Here is a 12041-nt window from a genome sequence, read left to right on the forward strand (position 1 = left end):
CCGGTGTGTCAGACCCACCATACTTGCTCCGGACACTGCGAGAGGGCTGTACAAGCAATGATCACACGCACGGCACAGCGGACACACCAGGAACCGCGGTGTTGGCCGTCGAATGGCGCTAGCTGCGCAGCATTTGTGCACCGCCGCCGTCAGTGTCAGCCAGTTTGCCGTGGCATACGGAGCTCCATCGCAGTCTTTAACACTGGTAGCATGCCGCGACAGCGTGGACGTGAACCGTATGTGCAGTTGACGGACTTTGAGCGAGGGCGTATAGTGGGCATGCGGGAGGCCGGGTGGACGTACCGCCGAATTGCTCAACACGTGGGGCGTGAGGTCTCCACAGTACATCGATGTTGTCGCCAGTGGTCGGCGGAAGGTGCACGTGCCCGTCGACCTGGGACCGGACCGCAGCGACGCACGGATGCACGCCAAGACCGTAGGATCCTACGCAGTGCCGTAGGGGACCGCACCGCCACTTCCCAGCAATTTAGGGACACTGTAGCTCCTGGGGTATCGGCGAGGACCATTCGCAACCGTCTCCATGAAGCTGGGTTACGGTCCCGCACACCGTTAGGCCGTCTTCCGCTCACGCCCCAACATCGTGCAGCCCGCCTCCAGTGGTGTCGCGACAGGCGTGAATGGAGGGACGAATGGAGACGTGTCGTCTTCAGCGATGAGAGTCGCTTCTGCCTTGGTGCCAATGATGGTCGTATACGTGTTTGGCGCCGTGCAGGTGAGCGCCACAATCAGGACTGCATACGACCGAGGCACACAGGGCCAACACCCGGCATCATGGTGTGGGGAGCGATCTCCTACACTGGCCGTACACCACCGGTGATCGTCGAGGGGACACTGAATAGTGCATGGTACATCCAAACCGTCATCGAACCCATCGTTCTACCATTCCTAGACCGGCAAGGGAACTTGCTGTTCCAACAGGACAATGCACGTCCGCATGTATCCCGTGCCACCCAACGTGCTCTAGAAGCTGTAAGTCAACTACCCTGGCCAGCAAGATCTCCGGATCTGTCCCCCATTGAGCATGTTTCGGACTGGATGAAGCGTCGTCTCACGCGGTCTGCACGTCCAGCACGACCGCTGGTCCAACTGAGGCGCCAGGTGGAAATGGCATGGCAAGCCGTTCCACAGGACTACATCCAGCATCTCTACGATCGTCTCCATGGGAGAATAGCAGCCTGCATTGCTGCGAAAGGTGGATATACACTGTACTAGTGCCGACATTGTGCATGCTCTGTTGCCTGTGTCTATGTGCCTGTGGTTCTGTCAGTGTGATCATGTGATGTATCTGACCCCAGGAATGTGTCAATAAAGTTTCCCCTTCCTGGGACAATGAATTCACGGTGTTCTTATTTCAATTTCCAGGAGTGTATATCAACACCTGTATGCATCAAGGGTATTCATTTCGTTGTAATTTCGAACTTTTTCTTCTTAAAAATGCCGTGTGCTAATGGAGTTATCATACAGAAGTAACAAACATTCAAAAGGTTTGATGGTTTTCGCCAGATCATAGTTGTAGCAAAGCCCTTGGAAGGTATTTTGTGAGTAAATCACGCGTGATGAGTCGAGACACAAAATCACAAGATATGCAACATACATGAGGAGTCCAGGGCTTGTCATGGTCCCCTATTTCACAGCCAAAGTAGAGGCTGTACGCCTTCGTAATATATGGCGTTACTGGTCTCCTTTGCGATTTCCACGTAGCCTGTCCGAATATGTAGCAAAACTTGTCAGCACTGTTTACACATTTGCGAGGCAAACTGAATCACAAGAATTACAATGACCACACGCACTAACCAGACTTCAGTAACACATTTTTCCAGCACAAGAGCAGAATACCGTTTGTAACAGGCTGAAACTGCTCTTAAATGAAACATGTTCTAGTGCTTTCCCTTATTGCTACGAGCCCGGGCTGAAAATAGCGACAAAATACATAAAACTATTGGTATCTGAAATTTCATCACCCCGCCTACCATCAGCGGGATTTCGAAGCCTAAACGAGAAGGTAATGACAATGAATGCTGATAAAAAATAAACATAATTAAATGCGCCGTCATTTGACTTGGAAACGAGAGGTATTTTAAGTTTTTCATTTTCATTTTCATTCTCAGGTGGTTGATATAGTTAACAAACATTTATTTCATCACATTTACATTTCAGCTGTTGGCTAGTGTTATTGAATAATTACAGAGTACAACAAGACAGACCACTATAAGTTTGACAGAGGTGCGTAAATGGATATTGGCAGAAACAATAATGTAATTCTATTTTGAGAGGCACACACACAACACACACACACACACACACACGAACAGAAATGGTTCAAATGGCTCTGAGCACTATGGAACTTAACATCTTAGGTCATCAGTCCCCTAGAACTTAGAACTACTTAAACCTAACTAACCTAAGGACATCACACACATCCATGCCCGAGGCAGGATTCGAACTTGCGACCGTAGCAGTCCCGCGGTTCCGGACTGCAGCGCCTAGAACCGCACGGCCACCGCGGCCGGCCACACGAACAGGGAGGGGGAGAGTTATGTGCTAACAAAGTCAGTTGTTATGTTTTAGTGCTAATGGCCACCGTGCTGTTTTCTACGTGATTCGTCATAGCTTTTTTTGCAGGCGTCTGTCTTTGTTTTAATCTCACTGATTATTTACAAGTATATCTGATGCAGTATCCCCGCCTCTGCCGTTTTTTGTGGGTTTACTTAACGTTCAATTTTTTCCTGTCAGCACAGTTTTAATAACTGTGTGTACTCGGGAAACGATTTACTCGCCTCTCACTTTTACAGACACGTTGACTTGTCGGCTAATGGGTTGTTACACCCTACAAAATATCGCCACTATGGACCGCGCGTTTTCTCTGTCTCCCACGATACTAGGTCAAGCCTTTCTGCACGGGAAAGTGTGCTACATTATATATTCTATTTTTAAGACCTCACAGACAATAAATTAATTGTATTCGCAGTTGCGGCTATGGACTACCACCAGTCTCGTAATGGAATGAAGACAATGAAAATTTGTGCCTGACCGAGACTCGAACCCGTATTTCCAGCTTACGATGGCCGGTCGCCTTATCGTTTGGCTATCCGAGCAGGATCTACAGCTAGAACCAAACTTCCATATGTCGTGCACGATGTGTTTACATTCTGTACTCTTACATCCATTTTGTATATTCCCGTACAAGGGAGGCATTTTACTTCAAAATCGCTTGCCCGCTGTTGGTGGATAAATAAGATATTGCAGTGCGTGTGTTATTTAAAATACGATGTCAGGTCCCTTCGGGTATGCATATATGTCCGAAGGAACAGGCACCTTGGTGACTAGAGCCGTTATGAAATACAACAAATATATTAGCAGTTGCGAATATGGGCACCAATCCAGTAGCAAGCTACTTTCAACTAAAATGTCTCCTCTCTATGGTGAATATACAGACTGGATGTACGAGTATGGGTGGAAGACATATCGTGCACGACATACGGAAATTTGGATGTGGTTCTGTTGTGCTCGAATAGCCGAATGGCAGTCAGCTTTAGGCACGCTAGCGGCACGTCTTGTTTACGTCCTCGCCGAGCAGCTCGGCTGGCGGAGTTGTTTACGTGATACTGCCGTCTTAGCGCGCCAGACTTCCTTCGAAAGAGAATGGCTCGTGCCCACAGAAAATCGACACTGAAGATCAGCTTTTCACGTGAATATGCCCGACCAAAATCGCTTGAAATCGAACAGTTTATCAGAGAAGAAGTCAAGATTGATTGCAACGATCTTGTCGGCATCCACATGTCTATAGCGAGCAGTGTGGTATATGTGAAACTGATTAACGAATAGCCGGCCGGTGTGGCCGAGCGGTTCTAGGCGCTACAGTCTGGGACCGCGCGACTGTTACGGTCGCAGGTTCGAATCCTGCCTCGGGTATGGATGTGTGTAATGTCCTTAGATTAGTTAGGTTTAAGTAGTTCTAGGGGACTGATGACTTCAGAAGTTAAGTCCCATAGTGCTCCGAGCCATTTGAACCATTGTTTTGATTAACGAATAAATGTGTGACAAAGTTCTAAGTGCAACTCGAAGTGGTCTGAAGTTCCCTCACTCTGATGGACACATCGGTGACGTAACTGTCTAACATGCGAGACTTGGACTGCGGCGATCCGTGTATTGGAATTCCCTTTCGAGGTGCTCTGAGAGGTAGTGATATCTCTGCATTCAGCCCATATGGAAAGGTGATTAGTCATAGAGCTGAAAAGTAGGTTCAGTTCACCACATTCCCGGTTCTCAATGGTGTACGACAGAGCCGCACTGAGTTAACCATACATGTGCCGTCCTACTTATACAGGGTGGTCCATTGATCGTGACCGAGCCAAGTATATCACGAAATAAGCGTCAAACGAAAAAACTACAAAGAACGAAACTTGTCTAGCTTGAAGGGGAAAACCAGATGGCGCTATGGTTGGCCCGCTAGATGGCACTGCCATAGGTCAAACGGATATCAACTGCGTTTTTTTTTTAATAGGAACCCCCTTTTTTATTTCATTATCGTGTGACGTAAAGAAATATGAATGTTTTAGTTCGAGCACTTTTTTCGCTTTGTGATAGATGGGGCTGTAATAGTCACAAACATATGGCTCACAGTTTTAGACGAACAGTTGGTAACAGGCAGGTTTTTTAAATAAAAATACAGCACGTAAGTACGTTCGAACATTTCATTTCGGTGGGTCCAATGTGATGCATATACTTTTGTGAACATATCATTTCTGAGAACGAATGCTGTTACAGCATGATTACCTGTAGATACCACATTAAAGCAATAAATGCTCAAAATTATGTTCGTCAACCTCAATGCATTTGGCAATATGTGTAATGACATTCCTCTCAACAGCGAGCAGTTCGCCTTCCGTAATGTTCGCACATGCATTGACAACGCGCTGACGCATTTCAGGCGTTGTCGGTGGATCACGACAGCAAATATCCTTCAACTTTCCCCACAGAAAGAAATCAGGAGACGTCAGATCCGTGGAAATGCGGGCCATGCTTTGACGACCAATCCACTTATCATGAAATATGATATTCAACACAGCTTCAACCGCACGCGAGCTATGTGCCGAACATCCATCATGTTGGAGGTATATCGCCATTCTGTCATTCAGTGAAACATTTTGTAGTAACATCGGTAGAACATTACGTAGGAAATCAGCATACATTGCACCATTTAGATTGTCATCGATAAAATGGGAGCCAATTATCCTTCCTTCCATATGCCGCACCATACATTAACCCGTCAAGGTCACTGATGTTCCACTTGTAGCATCCATCGTGGATTTTCCGTTGCCCAGTAGTGCATATTATGCCGGTTTACGTTACCGCTGTTGGTGAATGACGCTTAGTCGCTAAATAGAACGCGTGCAAAACATCGGTCATCGTCCCGTAATTTCTCTTGTGCCTAGTGGCAGAACTGTACACGACGTTCAGAGTCGCCGCCATGCAATTCCTGGTGCATAGAAATATGGTATGTGTTCAATCAATGTTGATGTAGCATTCTCAACACCGACGTTTTTGAGGTTCCCGATTCTCGCGAAATTTGTCTGCTACTGATGTGCGGATTAGCCGCGACAGCAGCTAAAATACCTACCTGGGCATCATCATTTGTTGCAGGTCGTGGTTGACGTTTCACATGCGGCTGAACACCCCCTGTTTCCTTAAATAACGTGACTATCCGGCGAACGGTCCGGACGCTTGGATGATGTCGTCCAGGATACCGAGCAGCATACATAGCACACTCCCGTTGGGCATTTTGATCACAATAGTCATTGTCCGCAATTTGTAAACGGTCCATTTTAACACGGGTAATGTATCACGAAGTAAATACCGTCGGCACTGGCGGAATGTTACGTGATACCACGTACTTACACGTTTGTGACTATTACTGTGCCATCTATCACAAAGCGAAAAAAGTGGTCCAACTAAAACATTCATATTTCTTTACGTACTACACGAATATGTAATAAAAGATGGGATTCTTATTTAGAAAAACGCAGTTTATATCCGTTTGACCTTTGGCAGCGCCATCTAGCGGGCCAACCATAGCGCCATCTGGTTTCTGCCTTCAAGCTAGACGAGTTTCGTTCTTTGTAGTTTTTTTCGTTTGATGCTTATTTCGTGAGATATTTGGCCCGGTCACTATCAATGGACCACCCTGTATATTGCTAGCAGCCATGAAATTATAATTAATGATGGCCTGCGGAAGACGTTCTCGGGATGTGGAAAACGACACGTACGTTCCAGCCGTCTACAACGCAGAATCATACAGTTACTGTCTGGGGACTTGCAGGCCACGACCGGTCCGACGACGCTCCCGCTGACGTTTGTCGTAGTAGTTCTACGTGACGACTCCCGACCGCGATCACTATTAGCTCCTACTACTGACACATCGTCGTCTCCGGTGATGACTCAGGCTCCCTTACCTCCTCCTCCCGTCATGTGCAGCAGTGAGCAATCTCTAGCGCAGGGGATAGTTCTTGACCCCATGGTTGTGCCTACCGATTCTTTTGTCCCTGACCATCCGGATCCCAAGGTCTCTTCGGACACTGAAGATCGCGTGCACAAGCAACAGTCGCCGAAGAGACGTCGGAAACGGGGGATCGCTGCATCTGAAACCTGCAGGGTGCAATCTCACGACGATGAGGATCACAACTCTCAACATGTTCCCCCGATGGACGATTCCGTGCTGGAAGTACCAACCTGCACCCGTCGGAGGTTCAATCATCTTTGCATGCACCAGATGCTGTACCTATGGACGTTGAACAGCAGTTGACCCAGCACCACTCTTGCACCCCCGACGTGACGCAGCCTTCGGACTACATCTACATCTACATCTACATTTATACTCCGCAAGCCACCCAACGGTGTGTGGCGGAGGGCACTTTACGTGCAACTGTCATTACCTCCCTTTCCTGTTCCAGTCGCGTATGGTTCGCGGGAAGAACGACTGTCTGAAAGCCTCCGTGCGCGCTCTAATCTCTCTAATTTTACACTCGTGATCTCCTCGGGAGGTATAAGTAGGGGGAAACAATATATTCGATACCTCATCCAGAAACGCACCCTCTCGAAACCTGGCGAGCAAGCTACACTGCGATGCAGAGAACCTCTCTTGCAGAGTCTGCCACTTGAGTTTATTAAACATCTCCGTAACGCTATCACGGTTACCAAATAACTCTGCGACGAAACGCGCCGCTCTTCTTTGGATCTTCTCTATCTCCTCCGTCAAACCGATCTGGTACGGATCCCACACTGATGAGCAATACTCAAGTATAGGTCGAACGAGTGTTTTGTAAGCCACCTCCTTTCTTGATGGACTACATTTTCTAAACACTCTCCCAATGAATCTCAATCTGGTACCCGCCTTACCAACAATTAATTTTATATGATCATTCCACTTCAAATCGTTCCGCACGCATACTCGCAGATATTTTACAGAAGTAACTGCTACCAGTGTTTGTTCCGCTATCATATAATCATACAATAAAGGATCCTTCTTTCTATGTATTCGCAATACATTACATTTATCTATGTTAAGGGACAGTTGCCACTTCTGCACCAAGTGCCTATCCACTGCAGATCTTCCTGCATTTCGCTACAATTTTCTAATGCTGCAACTTCTCTGTATACTACAGCATCATCCGCGAAAAGCCGCATGGAACTTCCTACACTATCTACTAGGTCATTTACATATATTGTGAAAAGCAATGGTCCTATAACACTCCCCTCTGGCACGCCAGAGGTTACTTTAACGTCTGTAGACGTCTCTCCATTGATAACAACATGCTGTGTTCTGTTTGCTAAAACTCTTCAATCCAGCCACACAGCTGGTCTGATATTCCGTAGGCTCTTACTTTGTTTATCAGGTGACAGTGCGGAACTGTATCGAACGCCTTCCGGAAGTCAAGAAAAATAGGATCTACCTGGGAGCCTGTATCTAATATTTTCTGGGTCTCATGAACAAATAAAGCGAGTTGGGTCTCACACGATCGCTTTTTCCGGAATCCATGTTGATTCCCACATAGTAGATTCTTGGTTTCCAAAAACGACATGATACTCGAGCAAAAAACATGTTCTAAAATTCTACAACAGATCGACGTCAGAGATATAGGTCTATAGTTTTGCGCATCTGCTCGACGACCCTTCTTGAAGACTGGGGCTACCTGTGCTCTTTTCCAATCATTTGGAACCCTCCGTTCCTCTAGAGACTTGCGGTACACGGCTGTTAGAAGGGGGGCAAGTTCTTTCGCGTACTCTGTGTAGAATCGAATTGGTATCCCGTCAGGTCCACTGGACTTTCCTCTATTGAGTGATTCTAGTTGCTTTTCATTCCTTGGACACTTATTTCGATGTCAGCCATTTTTTCGTTTGTGCGAGGATTTAGAGAAGGAACTGCAGTGCGGTTTTCCTCTGTGAAACAGCTTTGGAAAAAGGTGTTTAGTATTTCAACTTTACGCGTGTCATCCTCTGTTTCAATGCCATCATCATCCCGGAGTGTCTGGATATGCTGTTTCGAGCCACTTACTGATTTAACGTAAGACCAGAACTTCCTAGGATTTTCTGTCAAGTCGGTGCATAGAATTTTACTTTCGAATTCACTGAACGCTTCACGCATAGCTCTCCTTACGCTAACTTTGACATCGTTTAGCTTCTGTTTGTCTGAGAGGTTTTGGCTGCGTTTAAACTTGGAGTGAAGCTCTCTTTGCTTTCGCAGTAGTTTCCTAACTTTGTTGTTGTACCACGGTGGGTTTTTCCTGTCCCTCACAGTTTTACTCGGCACGCACCTGTCTAAAACGCATTTTACGATTGCCTTGAACTTTTTCCATAAACACTCAACATTGTCAGTGTCGGAACAGAAATTTTCGTTTTGATCTGTTAGGTAGTCTGAAATCTGCCCTCTATTACTCTTGCTAAACAGATAAACCTTCCTCCCTTTTTTTATATTCCTATTATTTTCCATATTCAGGGATGCTGCAACGGCCTTATGATCACTGATTCCCTGTTCTGTACATACAGAGTCGAAAAGTTCGGGTCTGTTTGTTATCAGTAGGTCCAAGATGTTATCTCCACGAGTCGGTTCTCTGTTTAATTGCTCGAGGTAATTTTCGGATAGTGCACTCAGTATAATGTCCCTCGATGCTCTGTCCCCACCACCCGTCCTAAACATCTGAGTGTCCCAGTCTATATCTGGTAAATTGAAATCTCCACCTAAGACTATAACATGCTGAGAAAATTTATGTGAAATGTATTCCAAATTTTCTCTCAGTTGTTCTGCCACTAATGCTGCTGAGTCGGGAGGTCGGTAAAAGGAGCCAATTATTAACCTAGCTCGGTTGTTGAGTGTAACCTCCACCCATAACAATTCACAGGAACTATCCACTTCTACTTCACTACAGGATAAACTACTACTAACAGCGACGAACACTCCACCACCGGTTGCATGCAATCTATCCTTTCTAAACACCGTCTGTACCTTTGTAAAAATTTCGGCAGAATTTATCTCTGGCTTAAGCCAGCTTTCTGTACCTACAACGATTTCAGCTTCGACAGTTGACAATAACAATACCGATTGCTGCTTGGTCCCCGCATGTCCTGACTTCGCCCCGCACCCGTTGAGGCTGTTGCCCTTTCTGTACTTGCCCAAGGCCATCTAACCTAAAAAACCGCCCAGCCCAAACCACACAACCCCTGCTACCCGTGTAGCCGCTTGTTGCGTGTAGTGGACTCCTGACCTATCCAGCGGAACCCGGAACCCCACCACCCTATGGCCCAAGTCGAGGAATCTGCAGCCCACACGGTCGCAGAACCGTCTCAGCCTCTGATTCAGACCCTCCACTCGGCTCTGTACCAAAGGTCCGCAGTCAGTCCTGTCGACGATGCTGCAGATGGTGAGCTCTGCTTTCATCCCGCTAGCGAGACTGGCAGTCTTCATCAAATCAGATAGCCGCCGGAAGCCAGAGAGGATTTCCTCCGATCCATAGCGACACACATCATTGGTGCCGACATGAGCGACCACCTGCAGATGAGTGCACCCTGTGCCCTTCATGGCATCCGGAAGGACCCTTTCCACGTCTGGAATGACTCCCCCCGGTATGCACACGGAGTGCACATTGGTTTTCTTCCCCTCTCTTGCTGCCATTTCCCTAAGGGGCCCCATTACGCGCCTGACGTTGGAGCTCCCAACTACCAGTACGCCCACCCTCTGCGACCGCCCGGATCTTGCAGACTGAGGGGCAACCTCTGGCACAGGACAAGCAGCCATGTCATGCCGAAGATCAGTATTAGCCTGAGACAGAGCCTGAAACCGGTTCGTCAGACAAACTGGAGAGGCCTTCCGTTCAGCCCTCCGGAATGTCTTTCGCCCCCTGCCACACCTTGAGACGACCTCCCATTCTACCACAGGTGAGGGATCAGCCTCAATGCGGGCAGTATCCCGGGCAACCACAGTCTTAGTCCGATCGGGGGATGCGTGGGACGAGCTGGCCGTCCCCGACAAACCCCCATCCGGACCCCCACAGTGATGCCCGTTGGCAACAGCCTCAAGCTGTGTGACCAAAGCCAACACTGCCTGAAGCTGGGAGCGAAGGGATGCCAACTCAGCCTGCATCCGAACACAGCAGTTGCAGTCCCTATCCATGCTAAAAACTGTTTTGCAAAGAACGTCTGAACTAATCTACAGAGAGCGCAAACAAATCGACAAAATTTAAACGGTTATTAAAATACAAGATTGCCTAGTAAATGCAGTAATGCTGCTACTTGCGCACTGCTGACACTGCTCGGCGGCGGAAGGAGACTACGCGAATTTACACTATTCAGGTACTAAAACGCGATGCTACAACTCTCAAATACTATAATACGCCCGAAATTTATGAATTAAACAATGCAAGTACCAAAAACATGCCAAGAAATTAAGAATTAAACTATGTAACAAATGAGTGAGCTAGGAGTATACGACTTGCTGCGTGATAGGTACTCCATTGGGCTCACACCATCCGCGTACCTTTGCGTGGTCTAATGATGTAGACGACGAAATACCCAACGTTATGACTGTACTAAATGCTGCTGCTCCAACCCACGACTGCTAATAGACAGGGTTACTGGATGGGGATGTGCAGCCTGCTGGGACAACATTAGTGTTCGCAGCTGCTCTTCGTGTCTCCATGACCGTCGCAGTAGTCCCCATTCCGAGACAGGCTTAAAGGATTGGCTTCATCAATGTCTACACCATTGCTACCCCTGTCGAACTACAATTGCTCCCCGAAATGACCAAAGCGTAGGACCTCGATGTTCCCCTTCTGCTGGAAGTTCGCCTAGCGACGTTTCCTAATATCTGTGGCTATGTTTCTTACCTGACGCCATGTCTTTTAGAGGAAGGCATTGAGGTAGACGACGTGGTTTACATGTCATCAGCTAGGGGTCTCGCTGTGACTTTCCACGGTATCCGAATCATCAATTTTTACGCTCCCTCAGGCACGGCCAAGCGACGGAAACGGTCGCGATTCTATTCAGAACAGGTCAATTCTTTGTCTGAGGCCCGCTACGACTGTACTATTCTTGGCGGCGACTTTAATTGTGTGTTATCGCGGATGGGCCAATATCCCCATTTCACCAAATGCCAGGAACGGAAGCTGCTTGTGCATGAAATGAACCTCACCGATACTTCAGACCGCGTGCGTGGTGATAGACCTGGATATAGTAGCCATTCAGCAAATCACCTTGTTCGCGTCCACGTTTCCTAAGAAATTGTAACTGCCACTCATGACGCTGAGTTATTGCCTGCGGCCTTCTCCGACCATATCGCCTACATTTGCAGTGTTTCGCTCATGAGGCAGAAGATGTGACGCGGTCGAGGCCTGTGGATGCTGAATGTCGCCCGTTTCAAGGATCCGATATACAGGCAAGAAGTAGAGACGACTTGGAAAAAACTGTGTGAGACGCCTTCCAGCGTATCTTTCAACTCTCCCACGGTTGCTGGACTGCTCCAAACCTGCTTT

Source organism: Schistocerca americana, chromosome 7 (assembly GCF_021461395.2).
Source record: "Schistocerca americana isolate TAMUIC-IGC-003095 chromosome 7, iqSchAmer2.1, whole genome shotgun sequence".
Lineage (NCBI taxonomy): Eukaryota > Metazoa > Arthropoda > Insecta > Orthoptera > Acrididae > Schistocerca > Schistocerca americana.